Source organism: Clarias gariepinus, chromosome 3 (assembly GCF_024256425.1).
Source record: "Clarias gariepinus isolate MV-2021 ecotype Netherlands chromosome 3, CGAR_prim_01v2, whole genome shotgun sequence".
Classification (NCBI taxonomy): domain Eukaryota; kingdom Metazoa; phylum Chordata; class Actinopteri; order Siluriformes; family Clariidae; genus Clarias; species Clarias gariepinus.
The window spans coordinates 41,432,963-41,455,665 of record NC_071102.1 but is presented as its reverse complement, the minus strand read 5'-3'; the positions used below and the strand labels follow the sequence as shown (position 1 = coordinate 41,455,665).

Below are 22,703 nucleotides of genomic sequence, written 5' to 3'. Positions count from 1 at the left end.
ATATATATATATATATATATATATATATATATATATATATATATATATATATATATATATATATAATTTCATTTATCTTTTTAAACATGCCATAACTCTGAGTGACGTCTACCAATCCAAAAGAGGATGTCCATAGACCAAACCAAAACACATCTGAACATTTATACATTACCAATTTGGCACAAATGTTCAGACACTATGGCTAAATGGCCATTAAATAAAAAAAAATAACCTGCTAAAAGATACTTTCTGGGTTTGAAAATAAAACTAAAACACATGTGCTGAGGAAATGACTCATATAATTTACATTATTATTTGCTTTAATTAACATTTATTTGCCAATGTATGAATGTGGTCATGAAATCAGAAAATGATTAGATACCAAAAAGTTGCCATTCAAGAAGCCTGTCATTTTTTTTATTTATAAAATGACAGGGAAATTGGCAAAATATGTTTGTAAAAAATCTAAATCAAACAATAAATTAAAAAACAAAAACTATTGTATATTACTGTAACTCAGTGAATGTAGACGTGTAAAAGTGTCAGGTGTGTTTTGCGATAAAAGAGTATCAGCGAGAATGAAAGGAAAGGTGTACAGGACAGTGGTGGGACCAGCAATGCTCTACGGCTTAGAGACGGTGGCACTGAAGAAAAGACAGGAGACAGAGTTGGAGGTAGCAGAGCTGAAGATGTTGAGGTTCTCCTTGAGAGTGACAAGGATGGATAGGATCAAGAATGAGTTCATCAGAGGGACAACCCTTGTTAGATGTTTTAGAGATAAAGTCAGAGAGGCCAGATTGAGGTGGTTTGGACATGTTCAGAGGAGAGATTGTGAATATATCGGTAGAAGGATGCTGAGGTTGGAACTGCCAGGCAGGAGGTCTAGAGGAAGACCAAAGAGGAGATTTATGGATGCAGTGAGAGAGGACATGAAGTTAGTTGGTGTGAGAGAAGAGGATGCAGAGGATAGGGTTAGATGGAGGCAAATGATTCGCTATGGCGACCCCTAAAAGGGAACAGCCGAAAGACAAAGAAGAGGAGTGAATGTAGACGTGTATTGAGACATAAGTGTGTCTGAAAGAGACCCAATCCAGTGTTCATTTACATCTCTATACAGACAGGCTTAAGTCAAGAGACTATGAGATGCTTCAACATACACACACTTTCCCATACTGTACACTAGATGAAAAGCTAGATTTTCATGCCTGTGGATTTCCTAAATCACTGGTTGTTTTAGACAGTTCATGGGCTGGGAAGTTTATGTTCACATCACGTAAACTGCAGAAAACTGAGCACTGTCTGGGTGAAGGTGAGGTGAGGGAGGTGTTAAACAGTCAGAAGTGTGACCAGCTGATCAACACATGAATGAAGTCACCTCAACGATTCACCTACACCCATTGGGGAAACCAGAACTTTCAAAAACACAAAAGCTTCTTTTTGTTTACAGGGTTAATGCTGTTTGTCAGCCTGGCCGATTATAATGCACCATGCCTTAAACCCTCCAATTTTATTATTTGATAAAATTATAGTTATATTAATATGATAGTCATTATAATACATCTATATTTATGACATATAAGGTTAATTCCGTATGCATTTTTCTTACAATTTATTTGATGGACTACAGCACCATTGAACTAAAGATATGAATGCACATTTAAAGAAAAGAAACATTTCAAAGTGGCATTTTGAGTCATATAAGAGATTTAATTAACATAGCCAAAAAAAAAAAAAAACAGTACAAAGCAAATTCTAATACAAAACAATCACGAGGCTTTTTTCTAGATACAACAGTTTATACACCAAGCTAAACATGAAGTTCTGCTCTTGGGGACTCTTTCTCATCAGATATATAAGAGGTAATGATGTCCCTCCAGATGTCAACCTAATCTATAGCCAAATTAACAGGAGTGACTATCACTGAATTGTCCTGTAACAAACACAGACTTCAACTTTTAGTTTTTGTTGTAATAACAGAGTGTGCGAGGAGAATTCATACAACTTGCAGTTAACTTCTGTTGAATTTATCTTCAGCGTTGAGGCTTAATGTTCAGTAATCTTCATTCAGGTCAGCCTGCAAGCACAAAAAACGTTACTACAAGCTTCTACATTTCGTAAGTTAATTTGTTCTTGTTAACTTCAAGGTTAACTTTAAGTTATATTTCACTGACTACAAATGTAAAATTTAGAGCAAGATATTGCAGATAATATGCACATTCATTTGTTTGCTGTACATTCTCATCTAAATCACTGACGCTAGCCTGTATAGCCTACGTAATTCAGATTCAATTAGTTGAATCTTTTAAATCATAATAACAGAAACAATCCTCTTTACGCTGACATCTACAAAGGAATTAAAACAACTTTAACTAACAGCCTAATGTCATTCAGAAAGAAAAAGTGTTAAAACAATAGAAACAAACCTGCTGCGTTTGTGCTGGACCGTCCTTCTCCTCTGCATGTTGTAGTGGTTTGTTCATTTATTAGCTTCAGATCGCGTATAAAAATGCAGAAAATTTCCAAACAATGAACAAAACAAAAGCCATTCGATAACCGCAGTCACTAGGAATCAACTGTTTTTTACATGATCCTTTGGCATCTCGTGAGTAAAATATTAAAAATGTTAACACAGGACGGTGCTTACCATAATTGTGCATACATAAATCTGTCAAGTAAAGTATTCATTGTTTTGCTTGCATCTGAGAAATGTTGATCTCTCTCCCTCCCCTCCCCGCTTTGCAGATGAATTAATAACCTGAGGGTCTGATGAAGCACGTTCACATCACATAACAGCCGACATAAAAAAAAAAAAAAACATACAGTAGTCTTTAAAATAATAGCAGTTCAACATCAGTAACCAGATCAATAATTGTTTTTGGGAGAAATTATATTTCTTAATGGTAAATATTTTACTTGTAGGTGAAGTGGAGTAATACAAAACCAACAGACCCAACAGTCATGATTGGATTCAAGATTCAGAATTCAAAGAACTTTATTAATCCCAGAAGGAAATTTCTTAAATTGCTTAATTGGATGCACCTTATTCTGTGTAATTTAATCATTAATTGAAATGGGGCGTGTTCAAATTAATAGCAGTGCGGAGTTCAATTACAGAGGTAAATTATTCTGTGGAAAACAGGCATCAAACAAGTTCCCCTTATTTAAGGATAAATGCAGAAAAGGTTGTCCTGTGCATTTCCCTCTGAAAATCAGAGTAAAACGGGTCGTCCAGACATTGTTCAGAACAACAGCGTACTTTCATTCAAAAGTTGATTAGAGATGAAAAAAAACATACAAAGAAGTGCAGAAAATGATAGACTGCTCTGATAAAATGATATTAAATGCTTTAAAATGGGAGACCAAAACCAGAAAGATGTGGAAGAAAACGGAAAACTACCATTCAAATATATCAAAGAATAACAAAATTGGCAAAGACTCAGACAATGATCAGTTCCAGCATGGTCAAAGAACACCTAAAGTTACCATTTAGTACTGTTACTATTAAAAGACGGCTATGTGAAGCCAAGCTATCAGCAAGAAATCCCCGCAAAGTCCCATTGTTGAAAAAAAGACATGTGCTGAAGAGGTTACAGTCGGCCAAAGAAAACACTGACTGGCCCAAAGAGAAATGGCGCAACATTTTGCGGACTGATGAAAGCAAGATTGTTCTTTTTGGGTCTAAAGGCCGCAGACAGTTTGTCAGGCCCCCAAACACTGAATTCAAACCACAGTACACTGTGAAGACAGTGAAGCATAAAGGGACAAGCATCAGGATATGGGGATGCTTCTCGTACTATGTTGTTGGGCCTATTTATTACATTTCCGGGGTTTATTGGATCAATTTGAGTCTATCAGCATACTTAAAGAGGTCACGTTGCCTTACGCCGAAGAGGAAATTGTCAAGAACTAACCTGAGGTGACCAGAAGACGTAGCTTTAGCGGTTAGCCCCGTGTAGCATGACTGGTAAACCCAAGCGCGGAGTGACACGAATAGGCAGGATAATCACGCAGTTAGTCTAAGGACTCTCAGGGTTGGGGAGCAAGGGAAAAGACACAATCTAACCCGCGTCCTATAAATACACACTCAGCAAGAAAGCGAAGCCAAAAAGGTGAGTACTCACCCGATGTCACTCTCGTAAACGAGGCGACATCGGGCAACTCAATGACTGAGCGTTGTACTGTGGTTTGTTCACTCCTTTTATACTTCCTGGTTCGCGACCGCATTACTTCCGGGTCCTAGTGCCGGTCGTGGCTTGAGTGTGCATGACAGTAGCCCCCTGTCCAGGACTGGCTCCTGACGGTGTCTTTGGGGAACCCATGCAGGCGGACTACGTGTTCCAGTATTAGTTCAGCGGTGGTTTTGGCTGATGGGAGTCCGGTGAGGGCCACCAGGAGCACAGCCTTGGAGAACCAGCGACCGCGGAGGAGTGGCCCCATTGGAGGACGTCTGATCTCACGTTCTGGGGTACGTTGAGTCGTCCAGGCAGCACGCCTGCCGGTCCGGTCTCTGCAGCCTGTGCCTGGCGGACCCTTGTCTCCAAGTTCCACTGAAGAGGTGCAATGATCCGGGAAGAGGGGATGACAGCACGGCGGATCCCGTGCCTGTCTTGAAAGTGCGTCGGCCTTGGTGGTCTTGAACCCCGGGCGGTACGACAGATGGAAGTCGTACTGTTCGAAAAAGAGAGCCCACCGTGCCTGTCGTGGATTTAGTTGTCTTAGGTTCCTGATGGTGATGAGGTTCTGATGGTCGGTCCAGACGACGAACGGCTCACTGGCGCCCTGGAGCCAGTGACGCCATTCCTCCAAGGCCCACTTTATGCCCAGCAGTTCGCGGTCCCCTACCCCGTATCGCTGCTGAGTGGGGTTGAATTTTTTGGAGAAGAAACCACACGGGTGCAGTTTCTGGTCTGGACCTTGTTGAGAGAGAACAGCGCCGGCGCCCACATCCGACGCGTCCACCTCCACAACGAAAGGTTGGTTGGCGTCTGGGTGGAGAAGGATGGGAGCGGTGGTGAAACGATGACACAGATCTTGAAAGGCGGAGAAGGCAGCAGGTGTAAGGCAAAACGGGTGAAGCGAGGGCCTGGTCAAGGCAGTTAATGGTGCTGCAACTGTACTGTAGCCCCGGATAAAGCGACGATAGAAGTTCGCAAACCCCAGAAAACGTTGAAGCTGTTTGAGGGTCCTGGGTAGGGGCCAGTGACGCACAGCTTTGAGCTTCTGTGGATCCATGGCCACACCCTGGGGCGAGATGACAAAACCCAGGAACGTGGTGGAGTGCTCGTGGAAAGCACATTTTTCCAGCTTACAGCACAGTTGGTGAGTGAGCAATCTCTTAAGAACCGCCCAAACATGTTGGATGTGTTCCTTGAGGTTATGGGAATAAATGAGGATATCATCTAGGTAGACGAACACCCATCGGCCCAGCATGTCTCTGAGGACGTCATTGATAAATTGTTGGAAGGCCGAGGGTGCGTTGCAGAGTCCAAAGGGTATGACCAGGCTCTCGTAGTGTCCAGTGGGTGTGATGAACGCCGTCTTCCACTCATCGCCCTCTCTGATACGCACCAAGTTGTAGGCGCTCCGGAGGTCCAACTTCGTGAAAATGGTGGCACCAGAGAGGGCGTCCAGGGCAGAGTTGGTGAGTGGCAGCGGGTGTCGGTTCTTTATTGTGATCTTGTTTAGGCCCCGATAGTCGACACACGGGCGAAGTTCGCCCCCTTTCTTCTTAACGAAGAAAAACCCCGCGGCGGCTGGTGAGGAGGAGGGCCGGATGGTACCGTGGTGCAGGGCGTTGGCGACGTACTCCTCCATAGCCTGTGTCTCGGTGGTCGATAGAGAGTAGAGATGGCCGCGGGGGGGAAGGAGCCTGGCTGAAGTTCAATCGCCAGGTCGTATGGGCAATGAGGTGGTAGGTCAGTGGCTCTTCTTTTGCAGAACTTTTCAGCCAGGTCTCGATATTCAGGTGGAATGGCGTCGGTGTCGACGTCGGGGACCTCGGACTCTTTGGAACACGTCCCAGCCGGTGCCCGGAGGCAGAGCTCGGTGCAGGTCGGTTCCCACTAAAGGATCCAGTTCTCTGCCCATGAGATGAGAGGGTCGTGCTGCAGTAACCAGGGATAACCGAGAATGACCGGAGGTGATGCGATGGGTGTGAGGAAAAACTGTAGCTGTTCTTGATGCTGATCGACTGTGAAAGTGAGAATTTGGGTCTGGTGAGTGATGGGGCTAGATGAAAGGGGCAGACCGTCGATGGATGTGATGTGAAGCGGCTGGGATAACGCCTCGATCTTTACCCCCATTTCTTTGGCATAAGTGGAGTCAATGAAGTTCCCCGCGGCACCGGAATCAATGAAAGCGGTACTTCGGACCCGTTTGTGGCCAAATTGGTGGGTTACCTGAACCGTGAGACGCGAAGTGGTGGTGTTGGTAGTGGTGGAGAGGTGGATGGTGCCCGGTGAGTCTCTCACATTACATCTTCCGTCCGTGCCGTCCCATTTATCTGGTAGAGCTAGAAAGACATCTGAAGGGGGGCGGAAGGGGGGGATGCGGCACTGCGGCCGCCCCGACGGGGGGCCGGCTCGCCGCGTCAGCAACAGCCGCGTGGAGATCCGCGTTCTCCTGCCGGAGCTCCGCCACCTCGTGGCGCAAGGCCGCGACGTCTTGGACGCTCTGACGCAGAGTAGCGAGCTCTCCGGTTAGCTGATTGATGAGCGTGGCATGCTGATCCACCACATTGCAGAGACGCGCATACTCCGCTGGGTTCACCGCGGAAGGCTCAGTCATTCTGTCAAGAACTAACCTGTACTGTGGTTTGTTTACTCCTTTTATACTTCCTGGTTCGCGACCGCATTACTTCCGGGTCCTAGTGCCGGTCGCGGCTTGAGTGTGCATGACAGAAATGCCCTTTAAATGGGTGTTTCAACAAGACAACGACCCCAGACACAGCAGTAAGCGAGCAGCATTTTGGTAGACCTTTTCAACCTACTCTTGGTAGACTGACGTTATGGAGTGTCCAGCCCAATCCCCAGACCCTAATCCAATAGAAAAGTTGTGGCCTGACATTGAAATTGCTGTTTCTGAGGCAAAACCAAGAAATGCAGAGGAATTGTGGCATGTAGTACAATTGTCACAGATGTGAAGCAGTTCTCAGACAGCATGGATATACAACTAAATATTAGTTCAGAGACGCACAAGAAAGATTAAACTTTAAGCATTTTTGTTTAAATGGTAAATTCATCACTTTGTAAAGATATATGATGATACTGCTATATTTTTTGAACAGACTAATATTTGTTTTCCTTTACTTTCTGTAACTTAATACATTTAGCACATTTTTCTTCATGTTGAGATTCAGAGTAGAATGTGCAGGGGTCCAACGCATTTATGTGATTTAAATTAAAAGTTTTACTCACTTTTTTCAACACACTGCTATTATTTTAAACACAACTGTAGATAAACACTCACACAATTGACAGAAATATCAGCTTGGTCAGTAAGTGCCCTGGCTAGCAACAATACATTTACATATGATGTGGTCACGGGTGAGGGGAACCACAGAGGTGTCAACAGCAAAGCCAAATCCACATCAGCTCTGCACTATTTCTAACAGCTGAATTACTGAAACCTCTACAACAATTTACTGGGCAGGATTTTTATGCAGTATTAGAACATCAGCAGTTTTAACATATAATATAATTTACTGTATTATAATTATTCTCTGACCTCCATAAACTCACGTCAAAAAGTTCTAAAACTTATGAAAAAAAGAAGAAGAGATCTCACTAGAGATTTGCCCCCCAACTCAAAGTAAAGGTTTTACCATAGTTTAGTAACTTCCGAGTACAAATCTTAATGAATATCTGTGTCTCTCTCAGCCCGTTTTTTCCACCTGCTCACACAACTAACATAAGCACATGACTGTTCAATCTGTTCTTGTTAAACACTGGATTAAGCTGATATAGCAGATTCCATGTAAAAAAGGTAAATTTAGTCACTCACTCAGTAAACAGACAGCGTATGAGAAAATAAAAAAGCAGAGCAGGAACAACTGCAGCAGCTCCCCATATAGCAACCAGGTTCCACATCTCAGCTTGTTAAAACCAGTAAGTTTCTGCTATCACATCTGTTATAACACAGTGATTGTGTTAAAGTGCTGGAGACTCCTACCATTAACGCCAAGGAAACTCCAGCTTTCAAAAAGCCTCAAAACATCAATACATCTATTTTTTTTTCTTGTGTGTTTATTAAACACATTTACCCATTTATTATCAGTAGCTAATTCCTGCACAGACACACTCAACCACACACCACAAGCATAGTTTAAAATAGATCATGCATTGACCAGCTAGAGTGTAGTGTCTGTCTTAACAACTGCTGCAGAAGCTGCTGCTATTCTTAGTCACACAAAATGTTTTTTTTTTTTAATTCATCAGAGTTTATAGAATTAACTCTACAAATAAGGTAATGCAAATAAATGTACATAATGATATTGTATTATATATTACATTAATAATACAACATAATTAATTAATAATGTAGAAATATTAAAATACATATTTTATACAGTTTTTCACAGTGTTTTTTTTTTTGCTCTACAATTCTGAATTGTATGGCGCAACATTTTGCGGACTGATGAAAGAAAGATTGTTCTTTTTGGGTCTAAAGGCCGCAGACAGTTTGTCAGGCCCCCAAACACTAAATTCAAACCACAGTACACTGTGAAGACAGTGAAGCATAAAGGGACAAGCATCAGGATATGGGGATGCTTCTCGTACTATGTTGTTGGGCCTATTTATTACATTTCCGGGATCATGGATCAATTTGAGTCTATCAGCATACTTAAAGAGGTCACGTTGCCTTACGCCGAAGAGGAAATTGTCAAGAACTAACCTGAGGTGACCAGAAGACGTAGCTTTAGCGGTTAGCCCTGTGGGGTGGAAGATACCCGACGACGGTAGTCTCGAATGAGTTCGGGGTCGAGGATAAACCGGGCCGGAATCCAAGATCGTTCCTCGGGGCCGTAGCCTTCCCAATCAACCAGGTACTGGGTGCCTCTGTCCCGAGGGCGTGAATCGAGGATCCAATGCACGGTGTAGGCGGGACCACCGTCAATGATGCGGGGAGGAGGAGTGGGGGGTGGAATCATTGGAGAGGTGATGAAGGGTTTGAGTTGAGATGTGTGGAAAACCGGGTGGATCCGGAGCGCCGCAGGCAGCTGGAGCCAGTAGGTGACAGGGTTTATCCTTAGGGTGATGCGGTATGGTCCTATGAAGCGAGGTGAGAGTTTCTTGGATTCTGTGTGAAGGTGGAGTTTCTTTGTGGATAACCATACCTTGTCACCTACTCTGTACAAACGTCCCGGAGGGTGTCGACGGCGGTGTTGAGTGGTGTATTGCTGGTTGGCCTTCTGGATAGCGAGGTTGGCTTGGTTCCAGAGCCGTCGACACCTATGGACCAACTGTTGGGCCAATGGTACGTCGACCTCCGGTTCTTGATGGGCAAACATCGGAGGTTGGAAACCATAGCATACCTCAAATGGGCTTAGGTTGGTGGCTGATGAGACGTGCAGGTAGCGGGCCCAGGAGCTCTGGCGGTCGGCCACAAAACACTTTATGTAGCGCTCCAGTTGTTGGTTGGTCCGTTCCGTCTGACCATTAGTCTGAGGATGGTATCCGGATGACAGACTACTGGTGGAATTGATCAGACGGCAGAAGGCCTTCCAGAACCGGGCGGTGAACTGGGGCCCCCTGTCCGAGACGATGTCTTTGGGGAACCCATGCAGGCGGACTACGTGTTCCAGTATTAGTTCAGCGGTGGTTTTGGCTGATGGGAGTCCGGTGAGGGCCACCAGGTGCACAGCCTTGGAGAACCGGTCAACAATGGTGAGGATAGTGTTTTTCCCTTCGGAAACCGGCAGGCCCGTGATGAAGTCCAGGGCGATGTGCGTCCAGGGCCGTCGAGGAACAGGAAGTGGTTGGAGCTCTCCCGGGGGTGGCCGATTGGTGTCCTTGGCCCTGGCGCACACCGGGCACGCCTGGACTAACTCGATGATGTCCCTTTTCATTGATGGCCACCAGAACGCCCGTAGGATGAACGAGAGGGTCCTCCGTGTCGCTTGGTGTCCGGCGACCGCGGAGGAGTGGCCCCATTGGAGGACGTCTGATCTCACGTTCTGGGGTACGTTGAGTCGTCCAGGCAGCACGCCTGCCGGTCCGGTCTCTGCAGCCTGTGCCTGGCGGACCCTTGTCTCCAAGTTCCACTGAAGAGGTGCGATGATCCGGGAAGAGGGGATGACAGCACGGCGGATCCCGTGCCTGTCTTGAAAGTGCGTCGGCCTTGGTGTTCTTGAACCCCGGGCGGTACGACAGATGGAAGTCGTACTGTTCGAAAAAGAGAGCCCACCGTGCCTGTCGTGGATTTAGTTGTCTTAGGTTCCTGATGGTGATGAGGTTCTGATGGTCGGTCCAGACGACTAACGGCTCACTGGCGCCCTGGAGCCAGTGACGCCATTCCTCCAAGGCCCACTTTATGCCCAGCAGTTCGCGGTCCCCTACCCCGTATCGCTGCTGAGTGGGGTTGAATTTTTTGGAGAAGAAACCACACGGGTGCAGTTTCTGGTCTGGACCTTGTTGAGAGAGAACAGCGCCGGCGCCCACATCCGACGCGTCCACCTCCACAACGAAAGGTTGGTTGGCGTCTGGGTGGAGAAGGATGGGAGCGGTGGTGAAACGATGACACAGATCTTGAAAGGCGGAGAAGGCAGCAGGTGTAAGGCAAAACGGGTGAAGCGAGGGCCTGGTCAAGGCAGTTAATGGTGCTGCAACTGTACTGTAGCCCCGGATAAAGCGACGATAGAAGTTCGCAAACCCCAGAAAACGTTGAAGCTGTTTGAGGGTCCTGGGTAGGGGCCAGTGACGCACAGCTTTGAGCTTCTGTGGATCCATGGCCACACCCTGGGGCGAGATGACAAAACCCAGGAACGTGGTGGAGTGCTCGTGGAAAGCACATTTTTCCAGCTTACAGTACAGTTGGTGAGCGAGCAATCTCTTAAGAACCGCCCGAACATGTTGGATGTGTTCCTTGAGGTTATGGGAATAAATGAGGATATCATCTAGGTAGACGAACACCCATCGGCCCAGCATGTCTCTGAGGACGTCATTGATAAATTGTTGGAAGGCCGAGGGTGCGTTGCAGAGTCCAAAGGGTATGACCAGGCTCTCGTAGTGTCCAGTGGGTGTGATGAACGCCGTCTTCCACTCATCGCCCTCTCTGATACGCACCAAGTTGTAGGCGCTCCGGAGGTCCAACTTCGTGAAAATGGTGGCACCAGAGAGGGCGTCCAGGGCAGAGTTGGTGAGTGGCAGCGGGTGTCGGTTCTTTATTGTGATCTTGTTTAGGCCCCGATAGTTGACACACGGGCAAAGTTCGCCCCCTTTCTTCTTAACGAAGAAAAACCCCGCGGCGGCTGGTGAGGAGGAGGGCCGGATGGTACCGTGGCGCAGGGCGTTGGCGACGTACTCCTCCATAGCCTGTGTCTCGGTGGTCGATAGAGAGTAGAGATGGCCGCGGGGGGGAGGAGGCTGGCTGAAGCTCAATCGCCAGGTCGTATGGGCGATGAGGTGGTAGGTGAGTGGCTCTTCTTTTGCAGAACACTTCAGCCAGGTCTCGATATTCAGGTGGAATGGCGTCGGTGTCGACGTCGGGGACCTCGGACTCCTTGGAACACGTCCCAGCCGGTGCCCGGAGGCAGAGCTCGGTGCAGGTCGGTTCCCACTGAAGGATCCAGTTCTCTGCCCATGAGATGAGAGGGTCGTGCTGCAGTAACCAGGGATAACCGAGGATGACCGGAGGTGATGCGATGGGTGTGAGGAAAAACTGTAGCTGTTCTTGATGCTGATCGACTGTGAAAGTGAGAAGTTGGGTCTGGTGAGTGATGGGGCTAGATGAAAGGGGCAGACCGTCGATGGATGTGATGTGAAGCGGCTGGGATAACGCCTCGATCTTTACCCCCATTTTTTTGGCATAAGTGGAGTCTATGAAGTTCCCCGCGGCACCGGAATCGATGGACGCGGTACTTCAGACCCGTTTGTGGTCAAATTGGAGGGTAACCTGAACCGTGAGACGCGAAGTGGTGGTGTTGGTAGTGGTGGAGAGGTGGATGGTGCCCCGTGAGTCTCTCCCCCTGCTCACCGGGGCTGCGCGTTTCCCGGGCGTAGTGGGCAGATCGCCCGGTGATGGTCCGCTGACCCACAATAGGCGCACAGACCCTCTCTGAACCGGCGTTCTCGTTCTGCCACGGTCAGGGAGGCGCGTCCTAATTGCATGGGTTCCCCGGCTCCGGTGTTAACCACGGCAGGAGGTGGAGATCCGACGGGTTCGGTGATGGCGGGAGTGAAGGTGGTGGATGGTCGAGGTAACGTGTAGGCGTAGGTCGGAGCAGGCGGCAGGGTCCTCGGGGCTGGCTTCGGACGAGAGAGGAGGCGCTGGTCGATGCGGAGGGCGATCTGGATTAGCCCCTCCAGTGTGGCGGGGAGTTCTCGTCCGGCCAGTTCGTCCTTGATGCGTGAAGCCAGTCCCTCGTAGTAGGATGTCCGGAGCGCGGCATCTCCCCAGGATGTCTGTACTGCGAGGGTGCAGAACTCGGCGGTATAGCGACTCACGGACAATCCCCCCTGCCGCAGGTGGTAAAGCCTTGTGTCGGTCTCCACCTCGCCCGCAGGATGTTCAAAGGTGAGTCTAAGCTGGCTGGTGAACTCACTGTAGGAATGGGCGGTATCGGTGTCTGCTCGAAGAACTGCCGTGGCCCACACAGCTGCCTGCGCGGACAACAACGATACGAGAAGAGCAATGCGAAGCCGATCGGTGGAGTACTTGGTGGCGTTGAACTCAAACACCAGATCTAACGCTGTCAAGAACACATTACATCTTCCGTCCGTGCCGTCCCATTTATCTGGTAGAGCTAGAAAGACATCTGAAGGGGGAGGAGGCGGGGGATGCGGCGCTGCAGCCGCCGCGACGGGGGGCCAGCTCGCCGCATCAGCAACAGCCGTGTGGAGATCCGCGTTCTCCTGCCGGAGCTCCGCCACCTCGTCTTGGACGCTCTGACGCAGAGTAGCGAGCTCTCCGGTTAGCTGATTGATGAGCGTGGCATGCTGATCCACCACATCGCAGAGACGCGCATACTCCGCTGGGTTCACCGCGGAAGGCTCAGTCATTCTGTCAAGAACTAACCTGAGGTGACCAGAAGACGTAGCTTTAGCGGTTAGCCCTGTGTAGCGTGACTGGTAAACCAGAATTGTATGGCGCAACATTTTGCGGACTGATGAAAGAAAGATTGTTCTTTTTTGGGTCTAAAGGCCGCAGACAGTTTGTCAGGCCCCCAAACACTGAATTCAAACCACAGTACACTGTGAAGACAGTGAAGCATAAAGGGACAAGCATCAGGATATGGGGATGCTTCTCGTACTATGTTGTTGGGCCTATTTATTACATTTCCGGGATCATGGATCAATTTGAGTCTATCAGCATACTTAAAGAGGTCACGTTGCCTTACGCCGAAGAGGAAATTGTCAAGAACTAACCTGAGGTGACCAGAAGACGTAGCTTTAGCAGTTAGCCCTGTGTAGCGTGACTGGTAAACCCAAGCGCGGAGTGACATGAATAGGCAGGATAATCACGCAGTTAGTCTAAGGACTCTCACGGTTGGGGAGCAAGGGAAAGACACAATCTAACCCGCGTCCTATAAATACACACTCAGCAAGAAAGCGAAGCCAAAAAGGTGAGTACTCACAGTTAGATGACCGTAAACGAGGCGACATCGGGCAACTCAATGACTGAGCGTTGTACTGTGGTTTGTTTACTCCTTTTATACTTCCTGGTTCGCGACCGCATTACTTCCGGGTCCTAGTGCCGGTCGCGGCTTGAGTGTGCATGACAGAAATGCCCTTAAAATGGGTGTTTCAACAAGACAACGACCCCAGACACAGCAGTAAGCGAGCAGCATTTTGGTAGACCTTTTTAATCTACTCTTGGTAGACTGACGTTATGGAGTGTCCAGCCCAATCCCCAGACCCTAATCCAATAGAAAAGTTGTGGCCTGACATTGAAATTGCTGTTTCTGAGGCAAAACCAAGAAATGCAGAGGAATTGTGGCATGTAGTACAATTGTCACAGATGTGAAGCAGTTCTCAGACAGCATGGATATACAACTAAATATTAGTTCAGAGACGCACAAGAAAGATTAAACTTTAAGCATTTTTGTTTAAATGGTAAATTCATCACTTTGTAAAGATATATGATGATACTGCTATATTTTTTGAACAGACTAATATTTGTTTTTCTTTACTTTCTGTAACTTAATACATTTAGCACATTTTTCTTCATGTTGAGATTCAGAGTAGAATGTGCAGGGGTCCAACGCATTTATGTGATTTAAATTAAAAGTTTTACTCACTTTTTTCAACACACTGCTATTATTTTAAACACAACTGTAGATAAACACTCACACAATTGACAGAAATATCAGCTTGGTCAGTAAGTGCCCTGGCTAGCAACAATACATTTACATATGATGTGGTCACGGGTGAGGGGAACCACAAAGGTGTCAACAGCAAAGCCAAATCCACATCAGCTCTGCACTATTTCTAACAGCTGAATTACTGAAACCTCTACAACAATTTACTGGGCAGGATTTTTATGCAGTATTAGAACATCAGCAGTTTTAACATATAATATAATTTACTGTATTATAATTATTCTCTGACCTCCATAAACTCACGTCAAAAAGTTCTAAAACTTATGAAAAAAAGAAGAGGAGATCTCACTAGAGATTTGCCCCCCAACTCAAAGCAAAGGTTTTACAATAGTTTAGTAACTTCCGAGTACAAATCTTAATGAATATCTGTGTCTCTCTCAGCTCGTTTTTTCCACCTGCTCACACAACTAACATAAGCACATGACTGTTCAATCTGTTCTTGTTAAACACTGGATTAAGCTGATATAGCAGATTCTCCTTTTATACAAGTCCCCTGTTGACTTGTGAGAAACGACATGTGTTTGATTAATTTGTTATTTCTTGTACTTTACATTTTCTCACTTTACATTTTTTCACTACAAAACTTTTCATCGGTTTTATTTATTTTTTGCTTTTTTTCCAGCAGTTTTCTTGTCATTTTTTGTGTTTTACTTCTATTCACCAAGAAAATTAGAAAATTTGTCCAGATGAATTTATTATTCTTGGCGAATAGAAGTGTGACAATAGAAAAATGACAAGAAAACTGCTGGAAAAAAAGCAAAAAATAAATAAAACCGATGAAAAGTTTTGTAGTGTATAAAAAAATAATAACAGTTTTGTATTTGAAAAGTTTTGTAGTGGAGTAAGAAAATGTAAAGTACAAGAAATAAAAAATTAATCAAACACATGTCGTTTCTCACAAGTCAACAGGGGACCAGTCATTTGAACTAAAATAATGTTTTAAAGTCCATTTTTGTAAAACTTACATTGGTAATAATTTACTTCAGCTTATATTGTAAAATTTATTTTTATTACCTAACTACTGAAACCTTTTATTTGAATAAACTTTTTGAATGTATATAGTAAGTGTAAAACAGTATTTAGCATTAGAGTTAAATAATAATACTAATGAATCATACATTTCACCTCGCTGTAATCAGGTCATACTGAAAGTCTGAGTAAAGTTGTGCTATAAAGAGTTTGTTTTTAGAGGAGTAGAGAAATGTAAAAGACTGGCTTCAACTCTGGAGTGTCAGTGTCTCAGAGGCTCTTAGGGCCATTCAGAGACATTAGAAGTGTGTGAACGACGTGTGTGAAACAGCCCTTGCTGCAGCGCTGCTGAGAATGACCTTAAACACACACACACACACCCAGGTCCCCCCCTCTTCTTCAAAATTAAAAAAAACTTCACCAAAGTCATTTTCACTTGATTTTAGCTTGATTTAAGGCATAACAAACAGGGGACCTGAAAAATGTCCCCGCTTGGTTCTCCGGTCCCCTGTTCGTGAGTGTGTTACGACACCAAGGTCCCCTCTGAGATAGATAGGCAAGTACACATACACACACATATACACATACACACGCACACACACATAGACACACACACACACACACACACACACACACACACAAAGACTGTTTACATACTTGCAAAGTGTCATAAACTGGCGACATAGTCATTTGGTTCAGCGCTGTGTATGTGTCATCTCCGGGTCCTGGAAGACTCTTAAAGAGAAACCTTATATAGTATTTATTCAACAACAGCTAGAGTATAATGAAAATTTATATAAATCTTAATGTAGATAAAGACCTATGGACCTATGGTAAAAAGTTCTCTCAGTACCTGAATATCTGTGTCTCCCTCAGCTTGTTCTTTCCACCTGCTCACACAACATAAGCACATGACTGTTCAATCTGTTCTTGTTAAACACTGGATTAAGCTGATATAGCAGATTCCATGTAAAAAAGGTGAATTTAGTCACTCACTCAGTAAACAGACAGCGTATGAGAAAATAAAAAAGCAGAGCAGGAACAAGTGCAGCAGCTCCCCATATAGCAACCAGGTTCCACATCTCAGCTTGTTGAAACCAGTAAGTTTCTGCTATCACATCTGTTATAACACAGTGATTGTGTTAAAGTGCTGGAGACTCCTACCATTAACGCCAAGGAAACTCCAGCTTTCAAAAAGCCTCAAAACATCAATACATCTAGTTTTTTTTTTCTTGTGTGTTTATTAAACACATTTACCCATTTATTATCAGTAGCTAATTCCTGCACAGACACACTCAACCACACACCACAAGCATAGTTTAAAATAGATCATGCATTGACCAGCTAGAGTGTAGTGTCTGTCTTAACAACTGTTGCAGAAGCTGCTGCTATTCTTAGTCACACAAAATGTTTTTTTTTTTTAATTCATCAGGGTTTATAGAATTAACGCTACAAATAAGGTAATGCAAATAAATGTACATATTGATATTGTATTATATATTACATTAATAATACAACATAATTAATAAATAATGTAGAAATATTAAAATACATATTTTATACAGTTTTTCACAGTGTTTTTTTTTTTGCTCTACAATTCTTCTTAATTTTTTTACATTATAGCATCCTTCAAATGTTATTGTCTGTATCCTTGTCATAGTTATAAAAAATTCTTCCAAAGACAGACAATTTTCTAAACTGTTATAGTAGTAAAGCTGAAATATGTGAAAAGTTTACCTGGCAGTGACATGAGGATTGCTGCTACTATAATATTTCTTGACATTCTTTACACTGCTGAGAATTAACGATGAACCTAATATTGACCACTGGCCAAAAATATCCAGGATGAAAAAAAATCTCTATTTCTATTTGATTAAAGAGTAAGCCTGTTCGCCCTTCACTTGTACTGCACTTGTAAGCGACAATAAATGTTTGACACCTACAGAAAGTCACAAAATTGAGTTATGCACTTACCACAGCATTGGTTTCATACCCTGTTAGTCACTTCCTGTCTCTTCTCTTCTTGACATGAGAACAGACACTGAAGTCTGACTAATGCCACTTTCTTAATCTATATTTCTTTTGTGATATTTTTGTGATTTAATTAGAAAAGTTAAACTGGTACTCAGGATTCATTACACATACAGTGAAATAGTTCCAAATCTTTTTTGGTTTTAATTTTGATGATTATGGCAAAGTGTTTAGCAGGCTGTGTGTGGAGTTTGCATATTCTCCCCGTGCTTAATGGGTTTCCTTCAGGTACTCCAGTTTTCTTTCACAGACATGCAGATTGGGGTAATTGGCTTCCCAAATTACCCATAGCAGTTGAATGAGCATGTGTTTGTGCACGCCCTGCGGTGGATTGGCACCCTTTCCAGAATGTGCCCTGCTTTGTGCCCAAAATCTCCTGGGACAGGTTCCAGGACTCTGTGACCCTGTATCAAGATAAGTTGTATAAAAGATAAAGATGATTGGGTTTTTTAGTACATGCAACCATAGTCATTCACTGTGGTTCACAGATGGTTCACTGTGTTTTACCAAGTCCAAAATCAATGCAACTATCTACATAGTTCTCTTTCTGCTTCCGTCTGCTGACAAGCTTTTTAGAGATGCTGATTTCCATTTAAAGTAGGACTTAGTACCTGCCCACAGTGCCAAAACTATCAGTTACTGGTTTGTTGACCATGATATTCTCTGTGTTTGATTGGCCAGCCAACCCACCTGACCCGAACCCAGTTGCATTGGCTCTCCCACGTCCTCCTCAAACTCTAGGGAAGGAGTTATAAACAAGATGGCACCGGTGAGGTCGGCTGCTGTCACGGCTGTTCTGACCCCTTTTTCTTTGTTTTTGTTCTTGTTAGTTAGTGTTAAGTGATCTAAAACTGGCTAATTCATCACCATTGAGTACATTAGGTATGATAGCGACACCCTTGTTTCTATTGGTGTACAATGTACTCACAATTAGATGTTTTTAACTCCAGATCCGAGCTGGCCGAGTGAGATCCTGAGGGAGAACAAAGGACGCAACGCGAAGCGGCGACCCCAAGGGAAACGAGTCAGCGTTGGGAACAGGCTGAGAGCCCATGCACACCGCACATTTCTGCCAAGCATCCTGCTCGCCAACGTCCAGTCACTGGAGAATAAACTCGATGACCTCAGGGCGAGGGTAAAGTTCCACAGAGACATGGCTGAACCCAGTGGTGCCGGATCACGCCATCCAGTCACCCGAGTTCTTCTTAGTTCACCGCATGCAAACGGGACTCGGAGACGTCAAGGGGAGGCGTCGTGTGTTTAATGGTGAATAACAGCTGGTACAACAGCGCGAGCATTGTTCCTTTTACACACTCCTGCACACCCAACCTGAAACTACTGTCCATCCTTTTTATCTTCCTCCTGAGTTTACATCGGTCATAGCGCCTTTATATCCCGCCTTAGGCGGACACGGAGACAGTCTTATGCGAGCTGCATGAGGCACTCACAAACACCAAACAGCACCGGGATGCTGCGCTTATTGTGGCAGGGGACTTTAACAGTGCCAACCTCAAACGTGCAGCACCGAACTTCTATCAACACATCACCTGCCCCACCAGGGGCGAAAGGACACTGGATCATTGCTACACAACAGTCAAGGACGGCTACAAGGCACAATCTCGTTCCCATTTGGAAAATCTGACCATGCTACCATTTTCCTTATGCCAAAATACAAACAAAGGCTTAAACAGAAATTTCTGGTTCAGAGGGAGGTTGCGCGCTGGACGGGCCAATCAGTGGCCACTGTGTGGCCACTCCCGTTTCCTTAAGGAAAGGGGAGGGGAGGCGTAGAGGATGAGATGGATTTGACTTGAAATTTTCAGCATCCTGCTGCATAAATTAAAGAATTGAGCTTCCTTACAAAATCAAGTCTGATCAACCCCTTCTTCAGCATCTGTGTTGGTCCTCCAGTCCATTCTGCTGTCCAAGTGAACACCCAAGTACCAAGTAGTTGACCACAACCCCAACCTCCTCACACATGATGGTAACAGGTTTAATCATAGTTTTACCCATCCTAAAGTCCACCACCACCTTTGTTTTATGATGTTTAGGAACAGATGGTTTCTGGTGCACCACTCCACAAAGCTGTCCAGAAGTCCTCTATACTCTGACTCTTGTCCATCCCTGATACACCCTACCACTGCATTATCACTGAGTCATCAGAGAACTTCAGAGAACTTATATTTACATTTAGGCATTTGGCAGACGCTCTTATCCAAGTGACTTACAAAAAGTGCTTTAATGTTTACATCATTGGATACATACTTACACTGGGTTAACTAGGTTAATAACTAAGTGCCATTAGTCCAACACAACTGGGAAGAGGTTTTTTTTTTTAATGGGGGGTTAGTCCAAGTACTGGAGAAACAGATGCGTCTTGAGTCGTCGTTTAAAGATAGTCAAAGTCTCTGATGTATGGACCTCTAGAGGAAGTTCATTCCACCACCTAGGTGCTAGAACAGAAAAAAGACCTGGATGAATGCCGCCCTCGATCCCTGAGAGATGGTGGGATGAGGCGAGCAGTGCTGGAGGATCGGAGGGAACGTGGTGCAGTGCGTGGTGTAATTAGCGCAGAGAGGTAAGTGGGTGCTGGGCCATTTTTAGCTTTGTAGGCAAGCATCAGTGTTTTAAATTTAATGCGGGCAGCTACAGGAAGCCAGTGCAGGGAGCGGAGGAGTGGGGTGGTGTGGGAGAACTTGGGAAGGTTAAAAACGAGATGCACTGCTGCATTCTGGATCAGTTGCAGATGACAAATCGTGGACAGAGGCAGGCCTGCCAGGAGTGAGTTGCAGTAGTCCAGTCTTGAAATAACAAGGGACTGAACAAGCACCTGAGTAGCCTGTGAAGAAAGAAATGGGCGAATTCTTCTGATGTTGTAAAGAAGAAATCGACAAGAGCGAGTAAGGTTAGCGATGTGTGGGGAAAATGACAAATGATTGTCCACGGTTACCCCAAGATTGCGGGAGGTGGCTGAAGGAGTGATTTGGTTGTTGTCCAGGGATATCACAAGGTCTTGATCTGGGGATGAGTCACAAGGGATAAACAACAGTTCGGTTTTACTGAGATTGAGCTTCAGCTGATGAGCAGCCATCCAGAATGAGATGTCTGCCAGACATGCTGAGATCCGGGTGGAAACCTGAGTGTCAGAGGGAGGAAAGGAGAGAACAAGTTGGGTGTCGTCTGCATAACAGTGGTATGAGAATCCATGCGATGATATGACCTTACCAAGAGACTAGGAGGTAAACCTAGCTAAGAGCTACACAGGACTAGGAAGCTATCAAAAATAGCATGACGCCTAGACATGGAGAATTTACAGAATACCCAAACAGCACGTGAACAAAACAGATGCCAGACGCAGATCGACTTAACAAAGCGCTATTTATAACCAAAACTAATCAGTCACTTCTAATTATTTTCCTCGGTTCAGGTGAGCGGTCCAATCACCTGACCGAGGTGCACATTGGGAAATGCAGTTCAAACTAAAAGAAAACCCAAAGGAACACAAAATGGAGTCTCTGCGTCTGGCTCCCTCTGGCGGTGTTCCGTGACAGATATATAGTGGGTTACAAAATTTAAGGTTTTTTTTTTTTTTTTTTATGCAGAAAAACATCACATTTATCTGCAGAGTGGTTAAGTACAATGCTAAATTATAAACATCGCTGTGAAAAGATGTATAGATCTAACCCTGTAACTCTTCTTCATACAGATGGTATATACTTTGCCAACTTTGTTGCCCTGGGATTGATCTATAGGAAGCGTGTGTGTGTCTGATGCTTCCACCCCCACAGGTAACCTTGAAGAGCTGCACACCACAGCCACTCCAGAAGAGAAAACAGTCTGATAAAAAGTGGATTGTGTTTTCACAGAAGCGGGAAGAAGCTCCGCCTCAGTCTTTTTGTGTTGGTTTTCAGGGAGTGGAATCGCTTTTCTGACCTCAACAGAGAGAATAGTCCATTGCTGGGGTGGCTGAGGTCCAGCACCGCTTGCTATAGATTGAGTGCAGGTCAGGGAGCTCGGTGCGGATGATGTGCTCAGCTGATCGCACCACCCTCTGTAGAGCTCGTCTGTCCTGCATGGTGGTGTTTCTGAACCAGCTTGTGATGTTTCCCATCATGATGCTCTCTTTGTGTGCAGGAGTAGAAATTCTTGAGCACCCTGGAGGGCAGTTTGAAGTCTCTCAAGCATTTGAGGTGGAAGGGACGCTGCCGGGCCGTTTTCACCGCAGTGTTGATGTGACAGGACCATGACAGGACAGCAAGGTATCTGAAGCTGTCCACTCTCTCCACTGGGCTCCTGTTGATGACGTGGGTCTGGTAGTTCCTCTCCTGCTTTGTGCCAAAGTCCACTATCAACTCCTTTATCTTGCTGACATTTAGAAGAAGATTGTTCATCTGGCCCCAGTTCTCTAGATTTCCAGTCTCCTCCAGGTAGGCCATCTCACTGTTGTCAGTGATCAGGCTCACGACGGCGTTGTCAGCAAACTTGATTATGGTGGTGGACTTGGTAGAGGCTACGTAGTCGTGCGTGTACAATGAGTACAGCAGGGGGCCCAGAACACAACCCTGTTGCTTACACATCGACATCTTTGTCATGTCAATTCACACTAACCAGTTGACCATTGACCAGTTTCACAAGAGCTGCTTCTAGCAAGACGAACTGATCTTACAGGCTATGAATTTCTGTGCGCAGTCCCTCATGCTCTGCCACAGCTGCTGTTGTCTGCTTAGCAGACAAGACTCTTGAAAAGACTGTTTTTATGCTAAAATCCCCAGCATTAAGCAGCGTGGAGTCATTCCAAGCTTCTCTGCATCTATGGCGAATCAGTGAACATTGGACAAAGTAAGACCTTCAAAGTGTCACGCTTACTCGGACTCCAGCTGCTCTATCGTGGGGTCCCATTTGGGGTGCCAAAAAACTGTGGTGAAAATTAGATTAACAACTCTGTAGACTTCGAATAGTATCACAACAAGAGTAGGGTTTTTTTTAAACAGCGGTGGGCATCTTTGTTACACACACAAAAAAAGCATCTGCAAGAGCTCCCCCCCCCCCCATCTTACAATGCCTTATATATTCTAACGGAGCAGGTCATGGTGACATCTTATAAAACACATGATGTTTAAGAAAACAACAGAGCTATTCCCTTGGATGTAGATAAGCAGTGAGTGAT

General features: G+C 45.2%; 1 protein-coding gene and 1 long non-coding RNA gene across 2 annotated transcripts in view; both read right to left on the bottom strand.

Moving 5' to 3' along the window:
- Positions 1–16,234, bottom strand: part of LOC128518570 (uncharacterized) — a 31,716-nt gene extending 15,482 nt beyond the window's left edge. Inside the window, exon 1 of the long non-coding RNA XR_008357755.1 lies at positions 16,163–16,234. This is a non-coding gene — a long non-coding RNA (uncharacterized LOC128518570). The remainder of the gene's footprint in view (positions 1–16,162) is intronic.
- The window catches only part of LOC128518710 (sialoadhesin-like), a 1,187,000-nt gene that overhangs the window by 1,131,852 nt on the left and 32,445 nt on the right, over positions 1–22,703 (bottom strand). The gene's annotated exons all lie outside the window — the stretch shown is intronic.